The sequence below is a fragment of the Lissotriton vulgaris genome, chromosome 2_1, assembly GCF_964263255.1.
Source record: "Lissotriton vulgaris chromosome 2_1, aLisVul1.2, whole genome shotgun sequence".
In the NCBI taxonomy this organism is placed as follows: domain Eukaryota; kingdom Metazoa; phylum Chordata; class Amphibia; order Caudata; family Salamandridae; genus Lissotriton; species Lissotriton vulgaris.
The window spans coordinates 1,331,361,086-1,331,376,353 of NC_141687.1; positions in this window are offsets into that span (position 1 = coordinate 1,331,361,086).

Below are 15,268 nucleotides of genomic sequence, written 5' to 3' on the forward strand. Positions count from 1 at the left end.
ATTCGCTATGCCAATGCTTGCTAAATCTTGTGAGCACTTTGAAACTCGGTGTGTGCTTTTGTGTTTTTTGACAAATAGTTGTTTATTAAATTGCTTGTGAATAGCGCCCATTTGGTAATCGGGGTTAGGTGTTCACCAATAAAGCAATACCTAATAAGGGCTACTGCAGCTTCCCCAGTGGGCACTATAGTGTCATCAGACACCGCAATCTCTTCTAATTTATTGTTTCCATTTCTCCAAGCAGAGTGCTTGCCTGTTGATGGAGGGTGCATTTAACATCACGCTCTACGATTTGTTCTCCGTTGTCACTTTCGTCTTTTTTATCTGGAATAATGTAAATAGGCAAAGTAGGGGAGAGTGTCTTCTGTAAAGTCAATTGTGTAGTGTGAGTGTTATGAATAATAAGTCCACCCTGGTGGAGCATATTGTCGGTTTCAGCCATTTAGCACTCTTAGCCCAAGGGATTAAAATGTTTACTAGTGATTCCGCCTTTATATCCCTTTTTAGGTTTCGCTGGGGGGCGGAGCCGTAGGCTCCTCCTCCAGAGAAATCTATTGAGTACAGTAAGGCACTATGGAACACGCCCCCCGTCCCATTGGCTCGCTCCATAAATGGAGCCTAGCCATTGGACGAGGGGCCTGTCCATCAATGCCGGACCAGACACGGGGGCGTTCCCGAGATTCTTTGGCTTTGGCGACGTCACGCGACGCCGGGAACGCCCCCGAGTCTGGTCCGGCCGGGCCGTGCTTGCTGCTGTCCTGCCTTGTGTCCCTCCTCTCGCCGTCCCCACGTTTCCCGCCTCCCTCCCGACGTCCGTGTCCTTTCCCGCCCCCCTCGTCCTCTCCCGCCCGCTCCCCTCGTCCTCTCCCGCCCCCCCCGTGTCCTCACAAATAGTGGTATCCCGGGGGTCAACCGGCAGCTGCTCGGCACCTTGGCCGAGGCACGAAGGGGCTGCGACCGCATTGGTGGCTTTTCGGAGGCTCGTCGGCAGAGGCGCGCTCTGATTGGCCGCTGCAGTGGGCCTGTCCCCGTGAGCTGCGCCGCCGTTGGTTGGAGCCTCGCCGCATCATCAGGATCTGCCCCGGGAGCCGCGCTGTGAGTGGCTGACTCAGTTCCTTAGACTGGAGAATGGTCTGGGATACTAGTCTGAAGACTGGGCCTGAACACTGTCCTGTGTGCACGAGCTCAAAGTCAGCCGCATCTGTTTCCTGGTGCTGGCCTTCGATACCCGGATGTCGACCTCCTTAACCCGAAACAAAGTAACATTTGTAGTATTGTCCTTAAAATCCGTCGTGTTAATCCCCGTGCAGTCTGTGCTCCGGGGGCGGGGCCACCCTGCCCTGTTTATCTGGGTCCGCGCCCTCTGAGCGCGCGGCTCCGGTCAGCGATTAACAACGTGTTTCTAGGAGCGAAGGGCGGGCGGGCGGGCGGGGGGTGACGTGTGCAGGGCAGTGAGACAAGGAAGGAAGGGGCAGTCAGAGGTAAAGAGAGAGCGGGAGAAGGGGCAAGACAGACACGTCGGTGCCTGCAGCCCCTCTTTGTTTGTGTGTCTGTTTGGGGGCCTTTAAGAAGGGCCCTCCCGTCCAAAGCCTCCAAATATAGCAGCAGGGAGGATTTTAATTGCCATTAACACATTTGCCCCCACCCCACGGCAATTTACTTTAGCCAGTGACAGAGTGACTGAAAAAGAGCGAGAAGCAGAGAAATTAAAGGGTGTGAGACAAAGTGGGGGAGGCAATGGCTGGGCCGAGAAAGGCAGGCAAGACGGTGAGAGGTGTTTGTGGCATTTTATGATTTCGTTTTTGCAGCTACACCAGCTTCTTGGTGCTATAGATGACTAAACACGCATTTAAACATGCATTTGAACTGTGCTAACATACAGTGGGCTTGGTTTAGAGGCTGGCTGGCAGACTTTGCCCCCCTCAGCATGGGCGGATTGCCATCTCTGCACAGGCTGCAGGGGCAAATCTGACCCACCCCCAGTGCTGCAATAGGCAGCTTCCTGCTCCACCGGGGCTGCATCCACGGAACGAGAGCCACTTCTGGGACAAGACTTTGGCAGAAAGCCCACCCGTGCCCGTCACTGCTCGCAGAATACAGACCTCCAAACGGGGGCACCAGAAATCAACCCTCTGAAGAGCGCTGCCCTGTGCTTGCCTACGGACAGGTGCCCCCTGCCACGTGAGCTTTTCGTGGAGCGAAGTCAAACAGAGGGGTCTCCCCAGGTGGCACATGTTACCCCTGTCACATTAATGCCCCAGGTGGGAATGAGGTATTTAACAGATATGGCAGGGACCGACACTGCGGGCGAGGTATTGGGTGCAGTAAATACCTTCTATTCTGTGTTTTTACTTAAAATGCAGCAAAGCATGCAGTAATCAGTGGCAACCGTACCAAGTTACACACCTCTCAGGAATTACCCTGAAGGTTCCCCTGGGACATGTTGGCAGCTTTGACCTGACGTCACTGACCGTAGCTGACCCTGATGAAAGTGGCAGGCGTGCGATACTGACTGCAGCTGGCAATTACCCTCGGGATGCCAAGCTACCACGGAACTGGAGTTTGCGCCTCACACCTAATGAGGCACTAGATAGGGGGCTTGCACTCCTGGGGGGCCGGGAGCACCGAGGTCACGTGCCACTTTTTGGCAGAGCCGCCCACCTTTAACTCGGCCCTTATGTCTCTAGGAGGTCAATTCAAATCACAACATAGTACACCCCCCCCCCCCACACCTTCCAGACTAACCTAACACATTCATTCATTCACTGACTGACGCACACGGGTCTCACCAACGCGGAAATGGGAACCGATTTATAAAGAAAAAAATCAAGTATTTGGAGGTAAAGGAGAGACATAATAAAGGTCGAGGGAGATGGGAGAGGTCAGCAATCAGAGACAAGCGTTCGTCGAGAAAAGTGAAAGTTCAGAGAGGGAGAGAAAAGAAGAGAAGGGATAATGCAAGGTAAGAGACGGCTCATGGGACGGCGCTGCGCCCATCCATCACCGAGACAGTGATGTCTCAATAACACACCTCCTGCTCCGGATCAATTTAATCCAATTCATGGTGCTAAAGTGGTGTTTACCAGAAATAACTGCCCGGCAGCGCCTGTGTGTGTTTGGGGTCAGGGGGGCATGCGTTAATGCGTCTCTGGACTCAGACCTGGACATCCCATATACGGAGCAATCTCCCAGCACTGAGTGTACACGACGTGAGACACCGTAACATGCACACCCTACAGTAGCATGCACACCCAGCGTTCGAGCATGCACAAAGCACCCCAAAAACACGCGGATTACCCTATTAGGCACACACCATAATATAAACACATTGTGAAATGAGGACCTGGCATATAATACGACCAACGTCATAACACGGGCACATTACCATCACGTGTGCACACCACTGCAACGTGCACACGGTAGCAAAACATGCACACGCCATTCTAGGTTCATACGAGTGTAACCGCACAAATCAACAACCCGTGAACAAAGCACCGCGGCATGCACACGCCACAATACACACAAAGACCACCATCCCATGAAGACAGCAGCAGAGCATGCGCTGAACACCTCAACCTGTACACACACCCAGCACAACAATGAGCACACGCACACACACTGCAACAGGCACACACTACAACAGTTTGCACATGTTGGCAGCTTTGACCTGACGTCACTGACCGTAGCTGACCCTGATGAAAGTGGCAGGCGTGCGATACTGACTGCAGCTGGCAATTACCCTCGGGATGCCAAGCTACCACGGAACTGGAGTTTGCGCCTCACACCTAATGAGGCACTAGATAGGGGGCTTGCACTCCTGGGGGGCCGGGAGCACCGAGGTCACGTGCCACTTTTTGGCAGAGCCGCCCACCTTTAACTCGGCCCTTATGTCTCTAGGAGGTCAATTCAAATCACAACATAGTACACCCCCCCCCCCCCCCCCCCACACACCTTCCAGACTAACCTAACACATTCATTCATTCACTGACTGACGCACACGGGTCTCACCAACGCGGAAATGGGAACCGATTTATCAAGAAAAAAATCAAGTATTTGGAGGTAAAGGAGAGACATAATAAAGGTCGAGGGAGATGGGAGAGGTCAGCAATCAGAGACAAGCGTTCGTCGAGAAAAGTGAAAGTTCAGAGAGGGAGAGAAAAGAAGAGAAGGGATAATGCAAGGTAAGAGACGGCTCATGGGACGGCGCTGCGCCCATCCATCACCGAGACAGTGATGTCTCAATAACACACCTCCTGCTCCGGATCAATTTAATCCAATTCATGGTGCTAAAGTGGTGTTTACCAGAAATAACTGCCCGGCAGCGCCTGTGTGTGTTTGGGGTCAGGGGGGCATGCGTTAATGCGTCTCTGGACTCAGACCTGGACATCCCATATACGGAGCAATCTCCCAGCACTGAGTGTACACGACGTGAGACACCGTAACATGCACACCCTACAGTAGCATGCACACCCAGCGTTCGAGCATGCACAAAGCACCCCAAAAACACGCGGATTACCCTATTAGGCACACACCATAATATAAACACATTGTGAAATGAGGACCTGGCATATAATACGACCAACGTCATAACACGGGCACATTACCATCACGTGTGCACACCACTGCAACGTGCACACGGTAGCAAAACATGCACACGCCATTCTAGGTTCATACGAGTGTAACCGCACAAATCAACAACCCGTGAACAAAGCACCGCGGCATGCACACGCCACAATACACACAAAGACCACCATCCCATGAAGACAGCAGCAGAGCATGCGCTGAACACCTCAACCTGTACACACACCCAGCACAACAATGAGCACACGCACACACACTGCAACAGGCACACACTACAACAGTTTGCACACGTGCATGCGCACATCATCGTGACATGAACACAGCCTCCTGGAATGCACACAAAGAGCATACAATGCACACCCTGTGACAGGCATATTTGATCACATGCACCAACCATTCTAACAAGCACAGAACGGTACCCTCTGCACATTAGCACAGCACACACCCACTGCTGGTCCTATCTAGAAGGCCTCGTTGCCAAGTTGATCTGCGGCCTGCCTTTGATCGATCATCTGGCGGCTGCTTTGCTGGACGTCAATGTCCCCTCCTGGGCCACCTGCTCTTTCAGTTTCATAGGGGGTGACATGCTCACCACTGCTTCTGAGGTGGCGACGGACACACATGCACACAGACACCCATGCACACACGCACACAAAGACACACGCACACACACACACGCTAGCCCACACACACACAGATGTACACCCACTCCCCAGGCACACAGAAGTGCATCCCACATAGCACACCTATACTGTAAGGACTGACAGCAGGTGACATCTACTCACGGTCACCTTCATAGACCCGCGCACTCTTCTGCTTCTAGGCGCTAGTCTGGTACTATGAAAGACCGAGTGCAGAGCGAGTGCAGAGCGGGAGGCTGTCATCCCCGTGTGCCTGTCCTAGGATGGGGAATGCTCAAAAGAGGTCTTCCCCTCTTTTACCTATAACCATAACCAAAACCCAAACACCCCAAGTACTACAAGTAAACATTTCCCCGTCCTTCGATCAGGCCTGCGTTAGGGCATGTTGCAGCCTCTGCTTGGTCTGGTAGGGTCCGTTGGCAATGCCCCTGGTACAAACCGGGCAATGGCCTCTTCTGGTGACTTATGGGGTCACTCACTCCCTCAGCGCGTTGTGGGTCTCCTTCTGCTGTGCTGACAGCTCTCCGCTGACAGTGGCATCTGAGCTTTACTTCCATGCCACCGTTCTCCTTTATCCTTCCATACCATATTACATGAGGTTCCTGGCTCCTTGGTGACGCATGCAAGTGCCCATTTGTGCCTTCCTCAGTGACATCACTTCTACATCTATTAACCATCCATGAGCCAATCCCGAGGTTACAATACCACTTTTCTAGTGAGAATAGCACATGAACTTCCACACTTATTCATCGCTCGAACATCAGCTGATGGATGATGTTAGACCTGACATCATTGGCTTGAGTCTCTCCTCCATGTTTTCCGTTTGCCTCTACTGTGTTACGATGTTTTGCTGGTATATGCTTTGGGCGCCGTGTCACTGCTGATCAGTGCCATAGCGCAAGTGCTCCCTATGTTAAAATGATGTATCTATGGTATCCATGTTTGGCTTATTTGGTTTACTGTCAGTCCCTAGTCTAGTGCACCAGGAGTGCCGGGGCTTGTAAATGCAAATGCCGCTCGTGGGCTTGCAGCACGTGTTGTGCCACCCACAGGAGCGGCCTGGTAAACGAATGTCTACGGGTCGGTCATTGCGAGACCCACGTGCAGTCTTGCACTGTCACGTCGGCTGCGCAGGTATACCTACCTGCCAGTCCCTTCAACCTTCCCTTAGCTTCATGTTAGTCACCCCTATGGTAGGCCCGTGGGCAGGGTGCATTGTAAGTGTAAGGTAGGACAAGTCTGACCAAGTTGGCATGTCCTGATAGTGAAGTGCCGCCATCTTAGGGCTTCACTATTGCGAGGTAGCCTGCTCTCCGTTGGATAGAATGGGCCGCCGGGGTTATTAACGCTATAATCCTAGCTGGCTCGGGGAGCATGGTGCAATGTCGAGTTTGGTATCCCTGAACTCGGGGTTTAATTACGCATCCGTTGGTGTGGATGGTTTTTAGGTTTCGCTGGGGGGCGGAGCCGTTAGGCTCCTCCTCCAGAGAAATCTATTGAGTATAGTAAGCACTATGGAACACGCCCCCCCGTCCCATTGGCTAGCTCCATAAATGGAGCCTAGCCATTGGACGAGGGGCCTGTCCATCAATGCCGGACCAGACACGGGGGCGTTCCCGAGATTCTTTGGCTTTTGCCGACGTCACGCGACGCCGGGAACGCCCCCGAGTCTCCTCCGGCCGGGCTGTGCTTGCTGCTGTCCTGGGCATCGTGAGTGTTTTTCCCCCGGCACGTTTCCCGCCTCCCTCCCGCCGTTCGTGTTCTCTCCCGCCCCCCTCACGCCCCCTGTGTCCTCTCCCGCCCCCTCCCGCCGTCCGTTCCTCTCCCGCCCCCCCCCGTGTCCTCGTAGGTGCTGCCGCCATTTTTTTTATCCGCCCGGGGGTCAACCGGCAGCTGCTCGGCACCTTGGCCGAGACACAAAGGGGCTGCGACCGCATTGGTGGCTTTTCGGAGGCTCGTCGGCAGAGGCGCGCTCTGATTGGCCGCTGCAGTGGGCCTGTCCCCGTGAGCTGCGCCGCCGTTGGTTGGAGCCTCGCCGCGTCATCAGGATCTGCCCCGGGAGCCGCGCTGTGAGTGGCTGACTCCGGGGGAACCCTCGACGTCAGCGGAGGCCAGTGGGAGCTGCGACGGGGGCCGTGCCTGCGAGGGTGAGTCTTTGGGAACACGTGACGGTCGCTGTCTGGGAGTCTGCATGTGGCGCACAGGTATGCTGATGAGAAACTGGGCAGCATTATGGGCACGCGAGGTGAGCTCGACGGGCGGGTTGTGGGGGCAGAAGGGGCGGACTCTGAGGGAACGCGTGGAAAGTGTTGGTGTCAGAGTTGTGCGCCACTGTGCCTACTATTTCCAATCTCGCTGCACTTGCAGTGATAATGTTTTTTGCTTCTGTGCTGAGTTCACTTCTGACGCAAATCATCATTGGCCCTATAAAGTAACATAACTAGCGCAGGGGGATAGGAAGTCCGTGCGCTGCATTCACGTAATACGACCGACATGCCACGTAATGACAAGCCATAAACCTATATGTTTCACTCAGTGTATTTGTGCTTTGCTTAAAAAACACATACCGCCTAACATTCAGCATGTGACGCACTTCTATACATCATAAAATACTATACTATGCGCAAACACATCATGCAGTTTGGGAATCGAATATGGCGAATGAAGGCTCATTGGAATGTGGTTTGTGACATCCAGCTCTTCCTGTGACAGAATCATAGAATCAAGAGCTATGGACCCTGTGCTAAAATCAAATTAATGACGCCATTAGTACACTTCCTTACCGCTTGCAAAGTGCCCCTTTGGTTGCAGAGACATCAATATTATCAGGACCGATTTGAGTGACGGGGCATTTGTCCAGCAAACTGAGATGCCGTCTCTTATCCGACAGGAAATATTCAGTGTTGCATATTAACATATAATACTGCAGTTTTTATATCTGAATATTCAACCACGCGTAGCAGTATTCGGCTGATTATAGAATGTCCATATTTCTGTTGACAAACACAAATTTCAGAGGCCGGCATTGGTATTTTCGAGAATTTAGCAGGTCGTGTGTTCTTTGGTGGCCGGAAAAGGGAGTGACGTCTGAGAGTGCAGTAGGATGTGTTTAGCATTGCAGATAGCTGTGAGTTGGAAATGAACAGAGCAGCAGCATGTCAGCGTAGCGACACCAAGGGAGGGCCTCATATGGGTCTTCCTGTCTGAATGTGGGTGGCGTGCCTGCTGGTGGTGCGCAGTGGTTCAGGTTGTGGTAGAGCCTAGTGAATGGCAAGCAGGGACTTACTAGTTATCAGGGTTGGACGTTCAAGTTTATCTTTGATTAATTCTTGGTTTGAATTTGACTGAATAGTTTTAAAGTAGACAAGATACGTTTTTAGGTCTGGAGTTAGCTTTGCTCTTTTGATTTTCCTAAAATGATATGTACAGTACAGTTACTCAAGGGGCTTTCAGCTTCTCCTCATCATCCATTGGTTTGATATTGTGTCATTCACATTTTTCTTCTGCCCACTATAGAGCACAACTTGTGGCAAAGGGTCAGGCAAGCTTCACCCCTTGGCTAACTTCACTGAGAGTTGCGCCATTCTGCCCTCTCAGAAGAAGCCTATCCACACACAAAGTAGTTCTCTTTAGTGCCCTGGGCTACCATGGCAATGTTTGATTTCTGTTACCCAGAAAGTATTTTTGTTATTAGCCATTTGTTTGTTAGACGGAGGAGGGCCACCAGCTTCCTCAATATAAAGGTTTGTAAAAACGATGGCAAAACAAAATAATCACTGACTACACCAAAAGGCTGGCAGCAGCACCACACCAATTGGCTTTCCCAATGCTTGTTTAGTATGGGAGCCATCACTGAGGAATGGCAAGGCTAATGCTCAAAATAGCTAGCTAAATCGAGAGTAATCTGGTATTTCCCTCCATTGTGTACACGTCATTTTGTATTGTCACAGTTTCCCATTCATGTTTACAAAAATTTGCTTACGGGGATTGGACGAGTCTAATACCACTCCCTGTGTACCTCTGCTGCCATGTTTTTTTCTGTGACAAAGCAATAATCAGTTTTTCTACTGCATGCAACCTTAGGCACAAGGTTAAAATTGCTTGTGACGTTTCTACCCCACCTATGATTTATGATAAGTGGCCAAGAATTGAGGGATGACATTTTATATTGTTTACTGGCTGACCATGCGCAAGGCTCATGTATGGCCAGGTACATTTTTACAGTAAGACAAGAAGTTAAAAAGTATTCGACATTTCGAAGGCACCATGGTGGGGTGTCAGAGGCATATAAGACTGCAATTCGAAGCCATCTCTCACTTTTTATACCTGTAGCTCTCACGCATTATAACATTCATGGCAATTCATTTACTTGTTGAAAAACTCACCCTTTTAAATACACCAAACAAGTGCAACCCTTGTTTTAAAATGTCTTTTTGACTAATTCATATGGTCAGTTCCTAAATACATGGAAAATATTCATGTGAATTACCTTAGTAAAATAACTTGAATGTTCTTTCACACTTCCATTTGAAATAATATTTATTTTTTATAGTGCTCTGTTAATCAGGAGGCCTTTTCAGGACACCAGTGAAAACAAAATATGATCACAAGCTTCTTAGACCCCAGCATGTTGTTTATATAGGAACATATGCAGTGAGAATTTTGTATTTACCTGCATATTAAATACACATTACTACATTTTTATTTCACCTGTGACTGTAATAGAGGGCAGAAGAAGGCTGTGAAAGTGCTTCTTATGATGAAGTGACATTGATGCGCATTGCATATGCAGATTTTTCCTTCTCCCATTGTTATGGTGATTTGGTGCCTGCGGTCAAGAAATGACCAGCTTGAGTGTCAACCACTGGTTATTTGACACTACACAACATTGATAAATTAGGGCTTGATGTACCAAGATTACATAAAAAAGTGATCACAATTAGCTCACCCAATTTTACAAATACAATTTGATTTTGCATACAAACCTAGATACAAATAGGTTGATTCACAAAACACAAAATCACAGGGGAGTGCATAGGGAGTGCATGATAAGTGCAGAGTGCATAGGAAGTGCAGAGTGCAGAGTGCATAGGAAGTGTGGAGTGCATACAAAGTGCACAGTGCATACAGAGTGCTGCATAAAAAGTGCAGAGTGCATAGGGAGTGCATAGGAAGTGGAGCGTGTAGGGTGCATATAGAGTACAGAGTGCATACAGAGTGCTGCATAGGGAGTGCAGAGTGCACAGGGAGTGCATATGAAATGCAGAGTGCAAAAAGAGTACTAGGGAGTGCTAGAGAGTGCCAAGTGACTGCAAAAAAAAGGTAATGGCAATGTAAATGACAATGCCATTTACTTATCTGTTTTCGAAACAAAAACATAAATACAAATTTTGGCATATACAATGCCAATAACTCTAACTTTTCCAAAGGCGAAACCATTGCATTGTAAATGCTTGTTTTCTATTGCTTGTGGTTCTTGCAGATTGTTTGGGAACAAGCCAGAGATGGTCCTGCTGTGTCATTTGGTCATCAGCAAGTTCATATTAAAATCTCCTGTTAGCACAATTTCATGTGACGTTGAGTCTTGCAAACTGTCTAATAAGATGTTTGATAATTTAAAGGACATGACTTTCCTGGATCCGGGTGAATATATAGATTGATTAATAGAGGGGGGGTCTAAATTTGTTCATGTTACTCTGTCAGCTTCACCATTAGGATGTTTTCGTTAGCTGATTCTACCAGATAGTTTTCTATCTTAAGTGAGACTTCCACAAAAGTGCCAGGCTCCCTTTTGCGTACTTGTTTTGTGTCCTGGGCTAAAATTGCCTGCAAATCCAACAATGGAAAATGGCTGTGCCAACCATGTTTCTGTCAGATCCACGTTTGCTTTCTGGATCCGGTATGATGCACAAAAGGGGTCCACCTCCCGACGTCCCCAACTCTGGATGGAACTCAGAGTCATTCAGAAACACAAAGGTGGAATATTCCCAGCGCCTGGCAACAGCGCGAGTAAACCAAGGGTCCTTTACTCCCAGCGCCAGGCCACAGCGCGAATAACAAAGTTCGAATATTTCCAGCGCCTCGTATCCAGCGCGAGTAAGAAAAGATATAGTGCTTACCTGAGCGCGACTCGGCTCAGTAATCCACAAAGCTCGACGCTTACGTCAGCGTGAGGAAACAAGGAATTCAAAGTCAGTTCCAATGTCAGGACAAAAATGCCCCGCGTTCTGTTCTACTCTCTAACGCTTACGCCAGCGTGAGAAAACCCGAAGATGGGTCCGGGAGACAGCGCTACAACAACGTGGCTCATGAGAGTTCCAGCGTTAGTGTCAGAAAGAACCCAGCGGGACACTTCTGCGAGCTGCTACTTCCCGCAGCGCGGTTCGCTGAACAAACAGAGGATCAGGACAAGAACAAACAACAACACCGGAGGGCGTCACGAAATCCGGGGAACACCAGCAGAAGGTTACCAGAAGACAAACAAGCCTGCTTGCCTCCGAGGGAGGACAGTATTACGCGCACTTCCTGTGCGCTCTCGCTGGGCCTTATCGTTTGTGTTCCTCCCCCTTACTATGCGCATGCTGGGAGATGTAGTCCAAAGGTCGTTGTGTAGGCGCCTCGGATCAACTCCTGACAGTACGCCCACCTCCCAAGCGCCTCCTAGACCCAGGCTTATCCGGGTGACTGGCGTGGAACTCCCGCACAGCCCTGGGAGCATGGACGTTCGAGGAAGGCTCTCAGGAATCGTCCTCCGCCGAATAGCCCTTCCAGGCGATGAGATACCACAACCGCCCGCGACGATACCTGGAGTCCAACACCTTCCGCGCCTCGTACTCCAGCTGACCATCACGGACCAACGGTGGAACCACCTCCCTCCTGGCCTTCCCTGCAGGCTTCAGCAAACTACAGTGAAACACCGGATGAATGCGCAGGGAAGCAGGCAGCTTCAACTTGTAGGCTACAGCACCGACAGGATGGATCACCACATAGGGTCCAATAAATCTGGGATGGAAAATACTGCGAAAGCGGAAACGGATGTTCTTGGTGGACAACCACACCCGATCACCTGCGGCATAAGTGGGAACCTCCTGGCGATGACGATCTGCCCAGGCTTTGTACTGAGTCTTTGCCTTTATGAGATTACGTTGGATCTTCCGATGCATCTCCTGAAGGACCTTCATTTGAGAGGCCACGGTAGGCTGCTCCGCCACATCACAAGGTATAGTCAAAGGAAGGAACTTAGCATGGTATCCATGATTGGCCCTGAAAGGCGACTCTTTGATAGAACCGTGCCAAGCGTTATTATAAGACAGCTCCGCCAGCCGTAGCAAGGAAACCCATGACTCATTGGCTTCCTTCGCATAGCACCGTAAATAGGTTTTCAGAGTCTGATTCAGCCTTTCCGTCTGTCCATCCGTCTGCGGATGGAAGCTGGTGGATGTAGCCGCCTCAATCTTAAGAGTCTTGCACCTCATTTTCCAAAATCGTGCGACGAACTGCGGCCCCCTGTCCGAGATGATGACCCTTGGTAGTCCATGTAATTTGATCACATGGGTCAGTAACAGTTGGGCAGTCTGACCCGTAGTGGGAAGGTTCTTGCACGGGATGAAATGGCCCATTTTTGTGAGGCTGTCAACTACAACCATGATGGCATCACAACCCTGATCCATAGGCAGGCCCAGAACAAAGTCCATGCTTATGGTATGCCACGGCTGAGAGGGGGTCGGCATGGTAACCAACTTGCCTTTTGCTTTGGATTGCTCATTTTTTGCTCTTGCACAGACGTCACATTGTTTCACCCAAAGACAAACGTCCTTATTCATGTGTTCCCACCAGAACTGTCTTTGCATCAAACAGAGCGTCTTGTTACATCCTGAATGGCCGGCCAGAACAGAGTCATGACACCAATTGAACACCTTGAGGCGAAGCTCCAAGGAAGGTAGGTACAGACGGTTTTGATAGAAAGGAATTCCATGTTTGAGGGTTCTGTGAGGGACTTGGCTTGCCCATTTCCTCCACCACTCCGAATCCTTTTATGTCTGAACATCCTCCCAAACGTTCTCGATCGTGATGGTACACAACACCTTCTCAGGTGATATGATGGCTTCAGTGGTAACTTGTCTGAGTTCATGAGCATCTTCCTGTCTGGACAAGGAATCAGCCTTCCTGTTCTCGGACCCTGGTCGGAACGTGACTACAAAGTCGAACTCTGCAAAAAACAGCATCCAACTCATTTGCCGTTGGGAGAGGTGCCTAGCCGTTTTCATATATTGCAGGTTTCGATGATTGGTGTAAACGGGGATTGGATGTTTTGCTCCCCAGAGGAAATGTCTCCACTCCTTGAAAGCGTTCTTGATGGCCAAAAGATCCTTTTCTGCCACCGTATAGTTGAGTTCAGCAGGAGTCAATTTGTTCGATAAGAAGGCTATGGGATGTAATTGTCCGGTGTGACGATCTCGTTGAGACAGAACAGCCCCCACTGCTATGTCGGACGCATCGGCCTCCACTATGTACGGTACTACGCTCTGTGGATGTTGCAGTATAGGTGGGGAGGTAAAGGCTCATTTAAGGTACACAAAGGCGTTCATGGCCTCGACAGTCCAGCAAAACGGGTTCCCCTGCCTCAAAAGACGAGTCAATGGAGAAACCAGCTGTGAAAAGTGAGAGATGAATCTCCTGTCATAATTGGAGAACCCCAGAAAACATTGCACGTCTCTCGTGTTCTTTGGAGTAGGCCATTCCTGCACTGCCAACACCTTTCGGTCAGACATGCTCAACCCTGATGGACTTAAAATCACTCCCAGAAATTCCACCTCATGCACATGAAACTCACACTTGTTTAACTTGCAAAACAATCCATGTTCTAACAACCGCTGCAATATAAGAGACACATGCCTAACATGCAATTCCGTATTGTTCGAGTAAGTCAGAATGTCGTCGATGTAAACGACCACAAATTTGTCCACATAGTCCTTCAGAGCATCATTCAAAAAGAACTGAAATGCCGCAGGGGCATTACACAGCCCAAACGGCATTACGAGGTATTCGAACAATCTGTAGCGTGTTTTAAAAGCCGTCTTCCACTCATCCCCCTCTCTCATCCTTACAAGGTGGTAGGCCCCTCTCAAATCAAGTCGGGTGTAAATGACTGCCTCCCTCACTTGGTCCAGCAAGACGGGGATGAGCGGAAGAGGGTAGCGGTTCCGGATGGTATTCTTGTTCAACACTCTAAAATCTATACAGGTCCTCAATTCCCCATTGGCCTTCTTTATAAAAAATAAAGGGGAAGCCGCCGGTGAACGGGATGGTCGAATGAACCCTATTCTCACATAATGCTCTAGGTACTCTCGTAGGTGTTGTGTTTCGGGTTCAGATAGCGCATAAACCCGACATGAGGGCAACACTGCCCCAGGTATGAGGTTTATTTGGCAATCATAACTACGGTGAGGTGGCAGAGTCTCCACCTTACTCTCACTAAACACCTCACTGAACTGGACGTACTCAGGTGGGACTCTCATGTCTTTTTCAGCCGCTGTTGCTACCTGATAACCATGAGACAAAGCCAATGCATGCATAACAGACGAGTGGTTGCATGTAGTCCGACACATCTCTGAATCAAAAACCACACTTTTCTCAGTCCAGTCTACTGTGGGGTTATGATACCACAACCAAGGCATACCTAAGATTATTTCATATTGTGGTGCCTCAATGATGTTCAATGTGATTTTCTCAATATGATTCGTGTGTTCCCCCTGTCTAACCAACTCCAATTCCTCTGTCATTTCCGTGATAGGACCAGACTTCAGGGGTTTCCCATCCATCGCCAACACCATTTCCGGTGTATCTCTTGGTATGCGCTTCAGTTCTAAACGTTGTACTAACCCGCTGTCAATGAAATTCCAGGTGGCACCGGAATCTACCATAGCCCCTACTTGATGCGTTTGCTGGTGATCTGTTAGGAACATGGGAAGCACAATGTGCGTTACAGAAGTCGCTTCTGTGACTCCTGCCAAAGAAGGAAGCTGCAACCCATGTGAAGGGGTTCG